Source organism: Uloborus diversus, chromosome 6 (assembly GCF_026930045.1).
Source record: "Uloborus diversus isolate 005 chromosome 6, Udiv.v.3.1, whole genome shotgun sequence".
Taxonomy (NCBI): Eukaryota; Metazoa; Arthropoda; class Arachnida; order Araneae; family Uloboridae; genus Uloborus; species Uloborus diversus.
In genome coordinates this window covers 151,996,676-152,017,426 of record NC_072736.1, presented here as the reverse complement: position 1 = coordinate 152,017,426, position 20,751 = coordinate 151,996,676, and the positions used below count along the sequence as shown (strand labels likewise).

At 34.0% G+C, this 20,751-nt stretch overlaps 1 protein-coding gene across 1 annotated transcript in view; it reads left to right on the top strand.

Moving 5' to 3' along the window:
- Nucleotides 1-20,751, top strand: part of LOC129225151 (semaphorin-1A-like) — a 694,730-nt gene that overhangs the window by 411,118 nt on the left and 262,861 nt on the right. The gene's annotated exons all lie outside the window — the stretch shown is intronic.

Below are 20,751 nucleotides of genomic sequence, written 5' to 3'. Positions count from 1 at the left end.
TCACTAAACTCTCTAGAGCCTTTCAATAACGATTTCGATATCGTCGTAAACAAATTATTTCATCCACAAGCAAGATATTTCAGCTATATTCATTTTAAAATCCCATAAAACAAATTAAAACCCCATATTTGATATAATTTTCTTCCTGGGCTTTAGTCTTCGGGATCCTAGAGTTCGGGGATCGTAGTCCGGATCTCTTAGGGCGGCCTAGTGGTATATATTTAGCGGACTCAACTATGACTCTTGTCAAGCTGGTGAATAATTATTTCCCTTGTTGACAAAGAGATAAATTCATTCAGAAATAAAGTGGTGTGAATAGTCTGTAAAATAGAAATTTACGCCTTTTTAACTGAACCCTTTTAGTACCCTCCACCAGGATGTGGATTGTTTGCTTATGGTCTTAAAGAATCTTCCACCCTCACCCTTCTCACTTCATCCAGCATATCTTCCTGACAGCCCTGGGGGGCTTACGGATTAAAACTCTCCTCACGTGACTCACTAAACTCTCTAGAGTCTTTTAGGAGGGAACGCCCAATGATAATAACAATACTGTAAGAGTGGAGCTATGCAAAAAGCTTCCTTCAGGATTTCATCTCGTAGCACCAAGGCTGGATTAAAGAGAGTTTTGTTCGTGCTCATTGTGGTTTTTGTGTTTTCTTACGGATCTTAGAAGCTTTTTTGGATTTTAGAAGGAGTGAGAGAGAGAGGGAGAGCACCACGTATGATTCTGAAGATATGATTTATTTCCGAAGCTTAGGTTACTGTTTCGATTTCAATTGCTCTTTGGAATATTCATCTGTGAAAAGGGTTCATGAAAGATTAGACTCATTGTTATTCCAGTGCGTGATCTAGAAAGAAGCTATTCCATTTTCTTCAGAGCCTACTTTCGGTTCTTTGTTGTTGATTTTAAGTTTTTCTTTCAGTCTCTGCATTTCGTATTTGTTGGGAAGCAAGCAAACTTGAAGCTCTCTTACAAAGAAATAAAGAACCTTCTCAAAAAATGTTTTTTTTTTCCAAAATGGCACTAACTGAAGTTACATCATTCGTCAACCGTAACTTAGACTAATGCGGCTAAAGATGATGTAGCAAGAAACAGCTTTGCTGAAAGAACAGTTTAAGCGTTGAGCTTCCCCTGGTGGTGACACTCATTTAGTCAAAATACTTCAATAGATTTAAATCCTAAATTATTTTACTTCAATGTTGCTTTTATTTTTGAAAATGGTACAGTAGCGTCTGGAGCAATGACAGTGCGGAATAAATAGGACAGCTGCATTTATAAGGCTAAATAATATTCGTAAAAATGTTTCCAGCTTGTCCAGTAGATGTAAAAGATTTGGACTCTTACTTCTACATCTAGTGAATAAACTAGAAATATTTTTTTCTTATTTTATTTCGGCATCTAGATGCAGCGGTCCTAAACTTCGCAATGACTAGTATCTTCTGCAATCTGCATGCAAGTTTTGATCGATTTTTGCCACTGTAAAAATAATAATGAAAACATATTTGCAATATTTAAAGCAATTTCTTTAAGAAGTTGTTGGAAAGAATTTTTTTTAGTATTTTGGGCTTTTTGAAAATGTAAAAATAGAAAAAAAAATAGAGATTTAAAAATGTATATTTAAGACGTTTATTTATAAAACTGCATTCAAATGCTTGATTATAACTTTCTAAGTCTTTACTTACTTCATCTTAAACTCAAATGGAAGAAAAAGTCAGTTAAGAAATCTTGTTTTAGATTAATCTCAGGAATCTTGTGAATTCGAAAAAGCGTTCTCAGCACCACTAAAGTTATCTGCTTCAGGCTATTACCAAAAAGCTCACTTCAAGATTTGAAACGTGTAAGAACCTTCGGAATCAAATAAAATAATTACGTCCGCATCGAATCGGCAAAATGAAGGAATAAATAAATATAAACGCACTTTTTATGAAAAAGTTTACGTTTAAAAACGTCTTTTTTTCCTTGAAAAGGATTCAAGCAGGGTACATCTTAAGTCAAGGGACCGGTTTTTTCGACTGCCTCTAATCAACTCAAACAAACAACACTGGGAAATAAATTCTGGTGGTGGTCGTTGATGTTGAGGAACTTTCGTCAAATAAGGGGCCACCAATTTCGCGATCCAGTCCCCTGGGTGCAGGAAGGAAAAAATAATAATCCAAAAAAATGCCCAGTAGCCAAATAAAGAAAAAGTCATTTTGGAAGTTTCTCTTCATTTCCTATTACTTCTTGAGCACTTGGGACTTTGGCAAATGCGGAAAAACGAAATAAACGTTCGTGAAAAATTGAAAGTATACGGTGAGGGAGTAGTCTATATAATTTATAAACTTGACCATTGGACCCTATGGGGCCCCTTATTTTGAAGACTGCTTTGCCTTTATCACTTAGCGTCCAAAGCGGCAGCAAGCATTGAAAAGAGTTTTTGCTTAAAGTGATTTAAGTCTTGTGGACGGTAACCACTTTTGGAAAGGAAACGTTGTTTTTGATACTGCTTTAAAAGTTTCAAATGCTTCTCACTTTAAAATATTCAATGTAAAACGTATAGGGTTAAATAAAAATATCAAATAAATCAACAGACGCTGAAAAATGTTTATTTAGTTAGAGAAAAAATTTATGATTCTTACTTATAAATAATATCTTAAAACTATCTCGAAAAATATATTTAAATTCTGAAATAGAATATATTGACATTTTATATCTAGCAAGAGATAATTTTAGCTATTTGTTTTAATTAAGGATGAGAAATTTGGTGAAAAAGATTGATTTTAAGATAGTTTTGTAGGACGCGCTGCTTGACATGTTTCTGGAAAATTAAACTAAATTTAACTCCTTTAGAAGAAGAACAAATCTTTAGAAAATACCTGATCGTTAGTTTCTAAAGGAAATAAAGATTATAATTCTTGAAAAGATAAAAAGATATTTTATGTATGAGTAGTGCATAATTGAAATATATTTCCAAAAGCAAAATTCATCACATAGTTTGAAAAATAAGTAGTTGTATTCCCTGTTTAAGATTTCAAGCTTCATTTCTAGCGCAGCTGCTTAATAAAAGAAAACATTTATACACGATGTGCATTAAATGTTCTTCCCCACATTAGATGTTTTTTTATATGTTAATTGTCTCAATAAGTTGAATTATTTTTCTTTAAATACATTCAGAACCGTAATTAGTTTTAATTTTGCGATACGAATTTATTTTAACCTTTTACGAGGTGATATTTCTCTTTTATTCCCAAGAACTGAAAAGATTTGAAATGTTTTGATTTGTAAATACACATTAGCATTATTGACTGGTTTCATTCATTTTACATCATGTATTTTGTTTCTTAAGACGATCGAAATATCTCGGGAGGTTCTTTATTTCAAAAAGAATTCAAGTATTTGCCGTTTTCTTACGGAAATATAAAGAGTCATTATTCAATTCCTATTTTCTTATTTCAATTTTCTGCATAAAGCGGTACTATTGAAAAGTGTATCTTCGCTGAAAAATTTCGTTTCTCGAAAATCCCGAAATAATGATTTGGATTTTTATTCAATAAAAACATAGTTTAAAACTTATGGAGAATAAAACGCCAATAATGTTTACGTAACAAAAGATACAGATAAAAAGCTTTTGATTTTGCAACCAAATCTTCAGTTCTATACAACGAAATATAATGGCAGATTGTGTATTGTTTATAAGCATAGATTTTACGAAAGGGAATATTATCTAGCATTTGATAAAATATTTAAGGGACTGTCCAACATTTTAAAAGCACAATGTTCAGAGCAATGTTTTTGATTTGAAGAAAAAATATTTTAATTTTTCATGAAAACGATTAACATTGCTATGAATAGATATAATAAAAATTATTCTTCGTGTTTTCTTGCGAAACAAATATTTTTTTTATTTTATGTTTAGTTTAAAAATGTGTTTTGGTGTGAATAAAACCTTTAACTTGTTAAACTTGGAACAAACCCTCACCTTTTTTTTGGTCAGTGTTTGCAAATTAAAAGAGAAAAAAAAAAAAAACATTTTCATTTTTATGAGTGGCGTAGCACGGGGTAATACATTCATTGAGAATCTCATGTCAGCTAATGAGAACTCGCAAACAGTTGGCGATCTCCTCTGACTCGCCAAGTAGTTAGAAAACGCGACGTTTTACTTGTTTATTCAGTTTATAGTTGTTTTTCTTAAGCGCATCGTAACTTCTTTGTCATGAAACATTGCAAAAAAAAAAAAAGGTTGAAGAATGAGCTTGCTTTTTAACCATTCCGTTATTCTTATAGCGAGATATTATTTCATGAAGTATATATTTGAGCAAACTTGCTTGAAATAGGAATAATTCGTTCAAGAGTGACTAACAACTGTTGTGAAAAACATTAGTAAAATACATTCAGTTCTTATTCTACTGTTTTGAAGTAGAGCTGTAAGCTAATTCTAACCACTTTCGCATTGTTAAGCCTTTTTCGTTCGAGCTTAACTTTATTGAATTCCGAATCGAGGGCTAACCTGATCACTTCGGAGGGAGCCATTGATGAATCCCTAACAAAGCACATTCTATTCAAACTCTAAATAATCTTCGAGGAGCTGTTTCAGAAAACGATCTAGTCGTGGATGGCTGATTTGATTTACTGCGCACTTAATTTGACGTTTTTATAGCATTCAGTTCAGCGCGCGCGCTGTTAATTAAAGAGGCGAGAGTCGATATTCAGTCTCTAAGAGCCGGAGTCATTCATAAAGCCCATTTATTCAATCATCCAGAGAAAGTGTTGCAGCTGTTTATCGGCTCTTGGTTAATGCCGGGACACATTGTGTTTACCTCATCGCAGGTACACATAAGAGGGTCAATATTTGGGTTTCCATCCACATTTCGTCCTTATTAAGAGGCCTTTCAGCTTATTCAAATAGGATACAGTGAAGATATTCAATTCCGAATTTGATGCGACTAATCGGGTTCACAGTCGCTTTTCTTGAAAGTTTTTACCAGTGCTTGATTATTGAGGATCTGAAGCTTTTATTCGGAGGAAAATTTCATGAAAGAAGTTTTAATAATGACTGCTACATTTTCCAGAAAATCTGTAGGTTTTAAAATTCTTTATGTTAAGGGGTTCGATTTTCAGATTCTATTTTTTTATGATTCTGGTTGATGTTCGATTTAGTTAAAATATTCAATTCCAGATTTGGTGCTATAAATCGGGTTCGCAGTTGGCTTTTTTGAAAGTTTTTACCAGTGATTGAGTATCTGAAACCTTTTATTCGGAGAAAACTTTTAAGAAAGGACTTTCAATGAATACTGCTGCATTATCCAGATTATATGAAGGTTTTTAAAATTTATTATGTTAAGATATTCGATTTTAAGATTATTTCTCTTCCTTTTTTCTGTTTTAAAAATATTATGATTACGGTTGTTGTTGGATTCAGTTAAGATATTTATTTCTGTATTTGATACGACTAATCGGGTTCACGGTTGGCTTTCTTGAATGTTTTTTTAAGTGCTTGATTTTTGAAGATCTGAAATCTCTTATTCGCAGAAAATTTTCATAAAAGGAACTTTATTGAAGACTCCTACACTTTCTAGATTCTTTGGAGGTTTTTAAAATTCTTTTTGTGAAAGAATTTGATACAAATATTTTTTATTTTCCTTTTTCGGGTGAAAAAAATGTGATTCTGGCTGCTGTTGGATTCAGATATGGTAGTCGATTCCGAATTTGATGCGACTAATCGGGTTCACAGTTGGCTTCCTTGAAAGGTTTTACCAGCACTTGATTTTTTAGGATCTGAAACCTTTTATTCGGAGAAAAATTTTATGGGAAAAAATGTCAATAAAGAGTGCTGAATTTTCCAGATTATCTGCAGGTTTTAAAAATTCATTTTGTTAAGGAATTCGATACAAATATTATTTCTTTTTTATTTATGAATACATAAAAAATATTCTTTGTTTCGATCGGTGTTATTATTTTTAACACATTTTAGTACGATTTTATAATCGCTGGAATTTTATAGTCGCTGGAAATTACTTAGGCTATTTATGTGTTCTACCAGATAAGACCTCCACTCCGATATTTATTTTTTGAATACATAGTCTGTGGAAAGCAATAACAGGTACCAAAAAACAAAAAGCAAAAATCTCCAACGACACTTAAGAAAAGAAATCATGAATACCCGCACTTCGTTTCGTCTCAGTGCATTATTTTCCGAGATTTTGCAAATAGAAGCTGAAGAACTTCAGGGACACTAACAAGGCTCAGTGAATCAATATTAAGCTCCCAACTCATCCCACGCAAATGCAAACCGACGAGGAACTCGTCTCTTGGCGCTTCCTCCCTAATGGGACCCTGAGGGGGGTGACGAGTCTACCAGATCTCAAGTGGTGGCCTACCGTCATCTGAGCATTAGCCTTTCCTGGGGACCCTATAAATACAGGTCGGCCTAAGGCAGCCATTTTTATTCCTGAATATAAAACTGTCTGACAAAAGTATTGTTGCCATTTGTTGTTGCAAAAAAGAAAGTGACATTAACTGAATGACTTGTTGGAACAATGAAGAATGTACATTAATTGTATTAATGTCAAATAAAAGTTAATATTAAAATAATTTATGTGAAAAGCACTTAACCACGTATGAATGCATTTTTTTTTCTTTAGAAACACGTTCCGAATTTTGAAGTTAACATAGTGTCACTAAAACCGTGTTCTTTAGTATTGCCGATTTTCAAATTACAGATTTATTTATTTATCTTTTGTCATTTAAAAATTAGCTCTTATGAAAACAGTTATACATAAAAGGGGATACTTCGCTAAAAGAACGAATCAAAAGTCATCCAATATTATTGTCACTTTTACGTTTTAAGATTATGCGATTATGTGAATGAGTTTTTAACATTCCGAAAAAAATATTGTCGTTCATTATTCACACGTTTATTTTTTTACTTTCGATTATTTACATGTTTAAATATAGTTTTACGAAAATGATGTTTAATGAAAAAGTTTTCAGCGTTAACAAAATAATGAAACAAACTAAATGAATAAAATATAACAAATAAAGGAAAATAATTGTGTTGAACTATTCGACTGAATTGAGCATCTTTAAACAACTAAATGATGTGGTAAAAAGGGAATAATTTTTGAAAGTGTGATTGTCTATCACCATCTCTTTACGTATTTGAAAATGATAAGTTCAAATATTAACGGAGTTTTACGTCTTTTTACTCAATATTTTTTTGTAAGCAAGCTTCGACGTCAATGAAATAAAAAATCATTCATTCTTAAATAACGGCAAGTAAATATCATTTCATTCATAACGGGACCATTACTATTGTCAAAGTATTCCATAATTTTAAGTTTTATTGTCATACTTCCTGGTCATGGTTGTCAGAACGTTGGTTGGTCATGGTTGTCAGAACGTTGGTTGGTCATGGTTGTTACAAAGTTGGTTAGTACTGGTTGTCACAACGTTGACAACCATTTAAAAAACGATTATGAAACGAAATGCGCAAACAGTTATAAAACGCTGTGTGCCTGGGTATTTGTTTTGAAAGAATTGAAAAAAGGAAAAAAAATCTTTGCTTAGGAAATTAATATTAACCTAAAAATTCTTAATGCTTTTCACGTATCGTTTTTACTTTACTATAATGGAATTTCCTCACTCAGATCGAAGCTTTTATTATCAGTCTTAGAAATACAGTGAAAAACGGGCAAAATAGACCTGTACTTGAAATTTCGTGATTGAGCCATCTGGTGAAAGCTGTAGTTGCAGTTCATACTGTAAAGTTTTTGGATCATTTGACCTCCATGGTCTGCAAAGTAGCAGACATATGTCACTAGAAAGATTAAGCAATACATTACTCCATATCTCATTGCAAAGAAACAATTATATGTCTAACAATGTCTTAGTCATATACGAAACAGATTGAACATGGGACAGAAGAAGCGAAATGGGCGTGGCAACAACCCATTTTCACAGCCGATGAGTAACAAAACTGAGCTTTTTCATTAAACAAAATGAATCTACGACACTTATAACTAAAAAAGATATTTTTATCAAATACATTCTATAACATACTAACCAACGCAATGATAACTTGATGACAGGGCATAAAAATGGCTGACGAACCAGTCCGTAGTCATAGATGCATTAGCCTTTCCTTCTTCCTCATCCCTGGGGGAGATAATAGAACGTGCTCATTGAATGCGCGCAATCTTCGGGGACAGGCAATCTTCAGTTTCCCGGACTTTAGTAGGTAGAGCGAATCTTGTTACTGGCCTTCCACTTTGTTGGGCAGCACCTCCTCGACTCCTTGGCTTGACGACAACTTCGTTTGCTCTCAGCCCCCCTTGCCTTCCCTAACAGGCGATGACGTTTGTCTGTCGCGAACGTCGTCTGCAGGTTGATTGAAAGTCCCCGCCAGTCATAAGTGAGTTTGTTTGGATTTTTGACACCTCGCCTGGTTCCCGAAGGACTGCTTTAGTTCCTCGACCGCTTTTCCTCAATTTGCTCTTGTGCTTGCCTCCCCCGGTCCTTGTCAAATAAATGTCAGTCCCCTTTCTCCCTGCATTGTTCTGTATAGTTTGAATGTTCCACAGTGAATGCATAATTTATTTTCAAAAACTTTGTCCGAGACTTGAATCTAATTTGAACTTTGCTTACTGATTTAAAATTAGCATACATTTTTATTAAAATTCATTAATCAATGAATTTTTTGAATTGACTGAAATTGAGTCATCGAGTAAACTGTCGGCTTAGTTTTCTTCTCTGAAAATGTTTCTCTTTTTGAACACACGGAGAAAAATATTCTTTTGACGAAAGTTGTTCAAAGAAAATCAATAAATTCTGAAGAGAATAGTCAACCGTGATCTTATCATTTAGTTTGTCATGTAATAAGATTTAAAATGTGATCAGAAAGATAGTAATATGATCAGAACAATTAAAATTTGGAGGTTTTAAGCAAACCCAAGTTGTCACCGCAATTGATACAGTTGCTATTACTGTCCCGGTGGGGGTTTTTCTTTGTTCATATGTGTAAATTTGCAATTTTTGTGCAAAAAATTGTCCAATATTGTGTTTCAAGTAAGATTTTTCTTGGTATTGTCCTATAAAAGTATCTCACTTTGAAACAAAACAGCTTTGTGTTATCATATTCAATAATTACTTCTTGTGAAATAAAGTAATTCTTTGGACAGTTTAGTTGTATATTCATGACTCCTTTTCAATTTTTAAATTTTTTTCTCTTCTACATTTATTTTTCATCAAATTTGAGCACAATTTAAAAATATTTTGTAATATAGGTGCGTAAGTCGATTTTATTTATTGAAGAAAATAGTAAAAATTAAGATTTTTCTTAAATGGATTTCGTAAGGCACTGTTTAACTGACATGGTAGACGTACTGATTAGTTTTTTTTTTTAAATATGTATTAACTAAAATTGAATCATATGATTATTTTTGTATATGTTATGTAACCTGAAATTTCTTTAAAATGTGTAAACAAAAACATTAAATAATCAATTCCAGTGTTTAGTACAAAAATATTATAATTTATCAAACATTTGGGACCGTTTTTTTCTACCTGAATATTGCAACTAATTTGGGATGGGATTAATATTACTTTTGATATACAGGGTGATTATAATTAAAGTTCCAGTTTCAAAACGCGGTAAAAATAAAACCACTGGTCAGAATAACCTCAAATTTCAACGGAATATTATCGAAGAAGGGGGAAAACGTACAGCAGAAAAAATAAATAAATTGTTGGAATTTTTAGCAATAGATGGCGCTGCAGGTATCAGAATGTAAATCAAAACACTTGTCATGCGCGCAACTCATTGACGTCGTTATAAAAACGCCAAATACACGTTTTTTTCCTCATTTCGCATCTGAGAAGTTCACTATGACTGTTTCAATGAAAGACCTGACCGTCCCGATCACCTGATCTTAACCCGTGTGACTTCTGGATATGGGGGTATCTGAGACCTATTTGTGTTCAGTGCTCTGATTGCAAACTTTGCTGAGCTGAAGGCATGCATTGCTCAACACATTCTAAACGTGACCCCGGAAACACTTCAATCAGTCGTGGAACATGCCGTTTATCTCGATTTCAACGTGTTACAGAAAACGGGGTACATCATATTGAACATCTTTTGTACCCTCACGAAAATTAAAGACCGATTTGATTTTTACTGATGCTTTTTATGCGGTTTTTGGCCTCAGGACAATTAAAAACGGATTTTTCCCATCCGATGTGATATGACCTTGCCGTGTTGGATGGGCTTACTTAATTAACATTATTACACCTGTACCGTCGTGCACGCTGAATAGTACGGTGTTTTAACGTATAGTTTACACCTTAGGTAATATATTATGATTTATTTGTCATTTGTAGTCGACCACTATTAAATTACGGTGCTTACAGCGCCATCTATTGCTAAAAATTTCAACTATTTATTTTTCTTCTGCCATCAAGTTCCCCCCTTCTTCGATAATATTCCGTTGAAGTTTGAGGTCATTCTGACCAGTAGTTTTATTTTTACAGCGTTTTGAAAGTGGAACTTTAATTATAATCACCCTGTATATATATATATATATATATATATATATATATATATATATATATATATATATATATATATATATAACATATAGGTTAAAATGTAAACACGCAATTTTATTTTTTTTATCAGATGTTAAGAGTTTCCTCGTTCATTCTCAACAAATCTGAACGCATTGTTCTATAAAGAGAACATGAGATAAGTGTCGCAAATTTAACACGTCACCTTTAAAGAGTTTTCTTATTCGTTTCCAGCAATCTGAACACATTGTTCTTATAAGAAAAAATGAGATAAATGTCACAAGCTGAGCACGTTACCGTTTAAATAGTTTTCTCATTCATAGAGAAATTCCATTCAAAGAAAAACATTCATTCTCATTCGTAAAGAAACTATCATCAAGAAATCTCTCATCTTTCAGCAATTCGTCATCATTTGAAGATATTTCACTCATTTTCAGCAATTCTGAGCTAATTGTTCTTCAAGGAGAACATAAGAAAAATGTCGCATACTTCGCTCGTATAAATTCAACTCACAAGATCTCTAAGTGAACTTCGTAGCATCGCTTGCTATACAGTCCCTCAAGGGCCAGGGAATTGGTTGAAAAAGTCAAACAAACCCTCCATCATCCTTCCCAAAGACGGCAGCTACCCGATCACCTCAGACACTTCCCAGGGATAAGGCAAGAGCAAACTTACAAATAAAGCAGAAAAGAAAAGGCCTATTCAATAAAAACCGCTTCCAATATCCAAGGTGGAATCATCTTACACTCGCGATCCCTTTTAAGTAAGCCCTGGCCCGAGACTCAGCGTCTATTTTGCGGCCTGTGAGATTACCCTGAAGATAGAAACAAAATAAAAAAGTCCACTGGATGATAATGATAGAGAAGAGAAATCGTATTTCTGCTGGGGCTCTCTTGTTACAGCATTTTTCCTAAAAGTGCTGAGTAGGTATTGTTCCTTGTATCGTGACTAAACTGTTATTTTCGAATGGAGTGTTTCAGTCGCTTGAGGCTATTTTATGGCTATTGGTTTGGTTATAGCTACCCGTATTGCTGAGGTGTCTAGTTTTGTCAGTATGGGTCTTGTTACGTTGACGTGTTGAATCGCAAGAGTAGAGTCGAATACAGAGTAACGAGTCTCAAAAGTTTCACAATATGGAATTTTTCAATGAAATGGCATATTTTTTCGTCAAGATTTGTTTTAGTTTGCAATGATTATAAATAGTTTATTTCCAATTTTGAGCACTCATCAAGGGCTCCCATATGGGGGGGGGGTGCAATTGGGAGCTCAAGCCCCCCCCCCCGCTTAGAAATTAGAACTTTTTTGCTTTTAGTACTTTTTTCTTTGCAAAAATATAAGAACATTTCCTCTCCTGCCGTTAATGAATAAGTTATTAAAAACGTCAAATTTTAATAACTTTTATCTGCACTAAAATCAATTTTCATGGGTAAAATATCTGAGCCCCCTCCCCTCCTTACAATTTTGCGTATGGGCGCCCTGGGCCACTGGTTCAACAACTCGCTAAACAATAAATCATAATAGTTAAGTATTCACTAGTTTTGTTCAGCGGTAACTATTTTTCTGTTATCTGTACTAACATTCTGACGGTGATGTGGTTCTTCTATGTTATATATAATTCTCATCACCAATATTGTGGCCTGTAAAGATAGCCTGAAGATAGAAACAAAATAAAAAGTCGACTGTATGATCATTACGGAGACGAGAAATCGTATTTCTGCTGACTAAACTGCTATTTTCCAATGTAGTGTTTCAGCCACTTGACACAATATTTTGGCTATCCATTTGGTTATACTGTTTGATATTTTAATCCGCGACCTTCCTCAAATTTGCGCATGCGTCAGGTCACTTCCGGTTTCATCAAAATAGGGGAGATATTGATAAGAGAAATAACAAATGTGAGGGGATTTATTTAGTAATTTTTTGTTTTCTTTCGTTTTCTTTTCCGTTGAATTCGTTTAATAGAGGTATTGGTTTGAGTTGAGGCTTTTTTTTTTTAAGTTACTCGCGTTCCTTATCAGTAAAGCAGAAATGCCACCATGATGCGTTTTCTTAATCAAGCTCTCACCCCTTTTTAAAATAGAACCGTTCAACGGTACTAGTCGCGGCTTTCGAGGTCGGACAGTAGCTATCCGTGTTGCTGAGTTGGCTGCATTTTTTTTCATGGGTATATAGAAGCAAGTTCCCAAGGCGAATATAGAAAACAACGAGTCTCTAAAACAAAGCACAAATAGAGAGTTATTCAAGGAATTGGTATATATCTTATTCTTACAGAGATTAAGTAGAAGTATCTGGTGTGTGATTATATTATTTTCAACTATCAGAATTCGTTCTGTAAGCAGCGGGTAGCATTGCTTACGTATTTACAACTTTTGTTCTGATGTAAATTTTGTTTTGCATTTACTTTGTACCGTTTTTGTAACATTCTTTGAGATGTAGAAATTGCATTTAGCAGATTCTACAATTATAATATATATATATATATATATATATATATATATATATATATATATAATTTTTTTTTATCACGTAAATACATATCCCTAATTTATAAGTATGTATATGAAAATTAGTTGCAAAGTCTGAATTGACGTGTCAAGACACAAACACAAAAATGACTTGGATGGAAAAGTGTTAATTTACAAACCAACACAAATTGCTTTTTAGCAGTAAACAAGAATCACAATAAATATTTAAAATTTTCTACCAGTAACATCAATATGTCCTACAGTTGTGATTGGATGAACTGACTTGCACGCGAATTTTGCGAGGCAAGTCCAATGGTCACTCAGCTTCTCAGATTTATCCAGTTTGGATTTATTCATGTAAGGGTCTCCTTTGTGGCACTTCCGTTGATTGACTGGAACACTCTTGTGTTAATTTTGTAAACAAACACATTTTCTTTTCCGTGGAATTATCTGTGTTCTTGCCTAAAACGGCACTTTAACCCTGCATTCCTGTAAAGACAATACATATTTTAATGGGCTCAACCAGCCCTTCAAGTTTGCTCCTATATCTTAGAATCACTTAATGCACATAAACTTTTTTGAATGTCCATTTTAATGACCTCATATCGCATTTTAAAAAATCTCCGAGAACATACGCGTTGTTACGATGATTATAAGAAAAACGTATTGTAATTCGTTTATTTTCTCATATAATTTTGGTATCATAATTAATTCATCTCACCTTTAAGGCATGTTCTCTGAAGTAGTTGATCGTAAAAAATATCCTCTACTGTCTTTCGTAAGATGAAGTAATTTACTCACTGCTGGTAGCAATGTTTCATCACGATCTAACCAATAACACCGCGTTTTATCAGGGTTCAGAGGCCAACTGAGGTTACTGCAACACTGTAACCTTTGTGTTTTTCTTCGTGGACGTAATTATTCTCTTATTCATTTGCTCAATCATTCGGTAAGTTTTCGTTTTCCAGGTTCGTTACACTTCCTGTTCTGAGATATTTTTTACTTGCGAAAAAAAAATTTAAACTTTTCTTATGCATACCTGCACAGACATGCACACACACAGGGCCGCTGAGAGCCAAGGCGGGCCTTTTGTCAGTTTCGTCGCCGGTCCCCTCCCACCTTTCAAAAAAGAAAAAAAAGAAAAAAGAAAAGAAAAAGGGGGAAAGAAAAAAGAGAAGAAGCGGGAAAAAGAAAAAAAAAATAAAGACTGCTTGCTAGAAAATAATTAACTCTATCATAAGTGCCACAGCAGTAAATACCTAAAGTGTAAATTTTACTTAATCATTACGTTTTTTACTTACTTAATCATTACATTTCCTCTTGTCCGGAGTCTTTTTCCACCCCTTTTTCTTTCTTCCTTTCTTTTTTTTCCTTTCCTTCTTTTTTTTTGTTGCGTCATTGCCGCTGGGCCCCCCAATGCCTGGACCCCGAGCTTCCGACTAGGCTAACATGACCTCTCGTCGCGCCTGCGCACACAAGTCTCTGGAGTCGCAGTCAGATTCATTTTTTGGGTAAAGGAGTTGGAGTCCGGAGTGTAAAGAGACTAGGAGATGGAGTCTGTCATTTTGGTCTCAAGTCTACCAGGGCTACCGAGTCAGAGTCGGAGTCATGGGATCGGATTTGGATTGACTTAGGGTGAATGAGTCGGATTCGGAGCCAAAGGCTTTAAATTACAAGTGTCGGAGACGGAATCTGTTAATTTTTTCCACAATTATGTCACAGCTACTGAGTCAGAGTCGAAATGGTTTTGGAGTGAAGGTGTTGGAATTGGGAGTCGAAGGCTTTAAATTCCAATAGTTGGGGACTGAGTCTCATTTTTTACGCAACTCATCCGGGGCAGCCGAGGCGGAGTCGTAGTCGTGGAATCGGAGTCAGATTGATTTTGGGGGTAAAGAATTCCTAGTCAATGGCTCTAAAATTTCTGGGGTTGGGTCATTTTGTCCGCAACTAGGTCAGGGCGACAGAGTCAGAGTCGGACAGGTTTGGGGACAAAGAAGTTGGAGTCGGACGTCGAAGGCTTTAAATTCCAATAATTGGAGACAGAGTTTGTCATGTTTTACGCAACTCTGCCAGAGCTACCGAGTTAGAGTGGGTGTCGTGGAGACGAAGTTACATTTATTTTGGGGTAGAGAAATCCGAGTCGGAAAGCTCAAAAATTTTAGGGGTCGGAGTCGGTCGTTTTCCCTCCTACTCTGCAACTTCGCACATACATATCGTCGCCTCAGAGTAGTAGTAAGATATCTAATTTCAGAAATAGCACTTAGATATCTTACTGTTGCTCTGAGCCGACGATATACACATCGAAAAAGGGAGGGCGAGACATTTCTTAAAAGCAGCATGTTCGGAGGTAGAGGGAATTCTGAAACTAAACCTCTTTGAAATTTGTGGATAATGAATGCATTTAAGTAAATTAAAGAAAGTATAATAAGTAGGACTAGTCAGAAAAAATATTAATATTTTAAAATTAAAAACAAATTTTCCTGAAAGTTTAGTTCTAGAAAGAAAGTGAAATTCTATTTCCAAAAGAATCTAGAATTAGAAGTACGCCATAAGCAAATCTAGCAAGTGAGCGAACACATCGTTTTACATTTGTTTTTTATTGAGAAATGTATGCAAAGCTGGCTAGCAGTGCCAAATCACGAAAGCGTTTTTATAAGCCTCGTTTTTAAAAACAATTATAAGCTGTTGAAAAAAACAGGAGGAGAGGGGATTCATTCACTTGTATCTTATGTACCTTAGTTGAAGGATTTTTTACCATCATTAATTTTTCCTTGAAATATTCCGGCTCCAAGTTATCAATCCAATAACATGAACGAAAATTAAGTGCGCCAAAAACACGTTTGGAGCTTATCCTTGAGGCTCTTCTTGTGTATTGTACATTCATAAATCTTTATAATTCATCACAGCCTCGTTGACACAAATATGTTAAAAAGATTTTACGGACCACATTTGAACTGCTTTATCAACGGAAACATTTATACCACAAGCACATTACCACAGAACCATAATCATTCGTATTACTTTGCAATGGGAGATAAGATAAAACAGCAGAACGGACAATGACTGGGGGCAATTTTCTAATGAAAGGTTGTCTGTACATTTTCGAATATGTCTGCAGAGATGAATGATGAAAATAGAAGACTGGGCAAAAAAAGTAGAATCAGAATGATCTATGTTCGACCACCCCGGCAGCAAGTCACATCTGGTTTCTTCCGAGAACGCTTCCTCTATTGCGGAGAAGGATGCTGTGCTAATTGCTCGCAACAGGAATGCGAAAAGACGAATGGGTAAATTTTCTAAGAAACGAAGTAGCATTTACAAAATATGAAACCTTTATGGAAGTTGATCTTTGCTTCTTTCGTTTGAAAAATGGTTTTGTTATCTTTAAATTATTCAAAGGAGGAAAAAAAATCACATTCGTGCCGTACCATGCGTGTTTACTCTTCGTCCGATAAGTAACTGCTTTAAAAATAAACGGAATTGGTAACTTGAAAAAAAAAAATAAATAGCCTAATTTATTGCTTGTCTACTCTAGTTTTAAGTTCAATCATTATTTAGCTGCATTTAGTTCGTAAAAAAGAATCGGATATGGTCCTTGGAAAGACACTCAGAAAATATGAAATCTTCGCGGAGGTCGACCTTTGCTTCTTCTAGATTGAAAAATGGTTTTGGTATTTTCAAATTATTCAAAAGAAAATAGATAAAAGAATTTCTCCTGCAAAGAATTATGCTTGTGCCGTAGCACATGTGTTTCTTCTTTGTACAATAAGTAACTGCTTTTAATACTAATGACATTTGTTACTTGAAAAAACAATATACCTAATTTATGGCTTGTCGACTTTCATTTTGAACTCGATCATAATTTAACCCTTTTAGGGCCATTAGATATTTGGAAAAGTAAGAAAGTTTTTTTTTTTTTTTGATGCATAAAGCTACACGGGAAGTAAATAATACAGACGTCAATTTTTATGCAAATTGGTTCTGTTGATTTTGTGTAAATTGATGCTCCTCCTGCGTTTATATGATTCATTTGAGATACGACTGACTGGTTTATTATTAATTTGGGAAATATTTGAATAATTAATGACAATACCTACATTTAATCTTTAACTGAAAGGTAACCATGAATAAAAGCAGAAACATAATATATGAATGCAAATGTATTTCATTTGCTATGTTTTCAGATTAAAATTACCTTCTATATATTTAGAATTTTTTGTAAATATCAAAATTCTGATTTTTCAATAGCATGAAGATATGACTTATAAAATTTATCTAAAAGAATGAGCTTCGGGGATACATATGTTCTATTGACTTACTGAAAAATTTCTATTCTAGAGTGGGTTTTACTTAATATAAATATTTCTGCTCAAATCGCGTTTAAAAAGGAATAGAGTTTTGTATGAAAATGTGATGTGTGTTCTATATTATCAAATATGCAATATTTATCTCAATTAATTCAATATCTTACTCATAGTAAATAATACTCATGTAACCTTTTGAGAAACCAACTAAAAATTTGATTTTCCCTGAAACTTCATTGCGATAAATCATTACACATTAGTGATCCAACCAATGAAATATCATTGAAACTTTATCAAGAAACGATTAATTGCTTTATTGTTATTATTAATTGCTTTATTGATCAAACTGCGTTATTGTTATAACAGTACTCATAATAAGCGGAAAAAACTTCATAAAAACTTATAATCGAAATGAAACTTTTATAAAACTGTATATAAAGTCCTGAATTTAACTCAAAATGCATTAAATTGCCCCAAAATAAAGCCTTCTTTGAAAAAAAAAAAAAGAATATGAAACGGTTGTATTTTTACCGCTCAAATGTCAAAAAATGCGTTTTCGCTTGCCGATCCTTTGAACCGGCCATCTACTGAACTTTATTCTTTCCTCCGACATGATACAGCATAAAATATTCCAATTTATTTTCTATGCAGAATTCGAAAATAGAGTAGACATTTCTTGACAGAAGCATTTTATAGCAAAACGTAAAACCGTCCTTCAAATAAAGGAACTGACCGCTTGAGTAACTTGTCATTCACGATCACGAATGTTCGCTCAAAATTGTTTCTTCGAACAATATATGTGTTGTCATTTCCATTTTCTTTTAAGTAAGTGGCACCCAGTGAGCTTGGAGTCTTTTTTTCACTTAATCTGTCCTATGGCCATTTCGCACTCGAAGCGTGGTTATGTATTTTTATTTTCATCTAGAGCAGTGCTTTTAACATCTTCACACGCCATCGCCCGCTTAGAGGAGCTAAAGTGTGTCAACATCTCATTTCAGACATTCATGTTTTTATTTTATTTTTATTTATTTATTTTTTAATTTCTTGTTAAAAACATCATAGTTTGTTCCATGAAAAATAGACTATGCTTCTTACACACAGAGAGACACACAGACACATTTTTATTCAAAAGTGGATTTCATCATTTTTATTTCTTGAAAAGTCTTTCGTCTTTTTATACTTTCAAAAATAGACTTCGTCATTTTTATTCCTTCAAAAATAGTCTTACTCTTTTTTATATTCCTTAAAAAATAGACTTAGTCTTTTTTATATTCCTTCAAAAATAAACTTTTTACATTAATTCAAAAGTAGACTTTATTGTTTTATATCACAGCAAACATAGTTTATAAGTTTTTTTCCTTATCTTTACTTCAAAAAGTTGACTTCATCAATTTTATTCTTTTGTGTGTGTGTGAATCAGATATTTTAAATTTCTTTCAGAATTGGGTTACGTCTCAACCCTCTGTTAACATTTGGATTTTATACTTTTTTTACCTTGAAAAATTATCTTTTTTCGTATAGAGTCACTCAAGTGTATCACATTATCATTTAAAACATTCACCTTATTTATTGCACGTTGAAAAAATATCATCGTTTTTATTTTCATGTATTCTCGTTTATTTTTATCGGGTTGTATCCTTTTCCCTCATTGAATATGAGAAGTAAAACACATACAGTTTTCTTCTTTAAATTCTAAACACTAGTTATTGGTTTGTGCTTTAATCATATTAGTGTTAGAACAAGTAGAGGATATAAATTTTGCATTAAGTAAAATTGCATTGGTGGCAGGTTATAACATCTCAATTTTTGAGTACTATAAATCAGATCAAATGTTAATGGGGAAAAAGAACATGATGAAAAATAGGTTCAAACTTGATAGAATGTTGTAGTGTATATAACTTTAGGATTATAGTTTATTTCGTTCTTGTACGGTTTATTTAACGATTTTTTTACTACCGTCGCTTATCCAATTTTCCCCTTCTCATGTAATCAGCTTCCTTACGGTCTGTAAATTCAATAATGTTTTTAATCGTTATTTACTTTTTGTGCTACGGGGTCTTGGAAGTACCAAACACATCATGAGATCCGACCATTTTATGCTCTTTTTCAGAAGATTTCTTCCCGAAGTAAGCTCGGGAACTTCCGTTCGAGTTGTTCCAAGCGATCTTCCAGCAATCATCGTCTCGGAAAACATACCCTTCACTCCTCTTACGACCACCGATAAGGGTACATCGTCCATCGAACGCAAGGCTCAACCGATTCGCAACAATTCTAAAAAAATAAATCGTCTGCCCGCGCGGCGGAACGAGAACTGTTCCAACATCCCTTTGCCCCGCCGTCGTAAGCACGGTTTTGCGCTCTCCATAAAATGGGGCGATAACAGTGCAGGCTTACGAAAATAAGTTTCAGCCCCTTTTCTTTGGGGTGTATGCGTTTTTTCTCCTCCTTGAGATGCCAAGTGATGCGGAAGAGCGGAGGATTTTCGGAGGCAGAGCAGATCATCGTTTAGTGCCAGAGATATGAAGACCCTTGCTTCTCAGGAAGTATTTGAAGCGGATGAGAAAGAATTGTTGAGAAGCTGCCGAACCAAACGTTCGCAAGAAATGCAAACTCTTTTGAAGATATTAATCACGAACACCCTGATGGAAATTCTTAAATGCTAATTAAGTGTTTACTCATTTATGTGATTTTGATACCGTCTTGAGCTTTATCGATTTTATTATTAATTTTATTATTATTCGATAAATTAAATTGCAACATCTGGTCTTCATGACTTATGTGTAGTCGGAAAACTTTTATCTCTATCAATACAATTTCATAAGAGTTAGTCATTTTGATTCTTCTTCATATTTGCTTTTCTTTCTGTTTTTACTTCCTTTTACAAAAAAGGAAGTATTGTATTCGCGAATAAAATTTCACTCCAAAATCGGCCTTAATTTCCATTTTGCTTACCCCTGAATGAATGTTGAGTTTTTTTTCAATCCGACCACGCGTGGATAAGTGCCTATGAACGTATAGCCCCCGAAATATCCATTTTGACAATCCCCGAGTTAATTACAACGAGTTTTCTCGTGACGTCCGTATGTACGTATGTATGTGCTTATGTATATCGCATAACTGATGAATAGTATGTCCTAGAAAGTTGAAATTTGGTACGTAGACTCCTAGTGGGGTCTAGTTGTGCAGTTTTTCTTTTGGTTGCATTGGGGTGTTTTTAAAGGGGTCTTTTGCACCTTTTTGGGGGGAAATCATTGTTAATTTCGATGCAAACTCAAGTGGTGTTATAATTTGGCAGACACTTGGCGATATATCGCCAGTCTTTTGGTCGCCAAGTATTGTCGTCAACTTAACGAAAAGATTGGCAATTTTTTAACTTTTTTTTAAAATCTGGTTTTAATTTGGCCACTGTTGGTTTAGAGAACTAATTATTGAATCACATTAA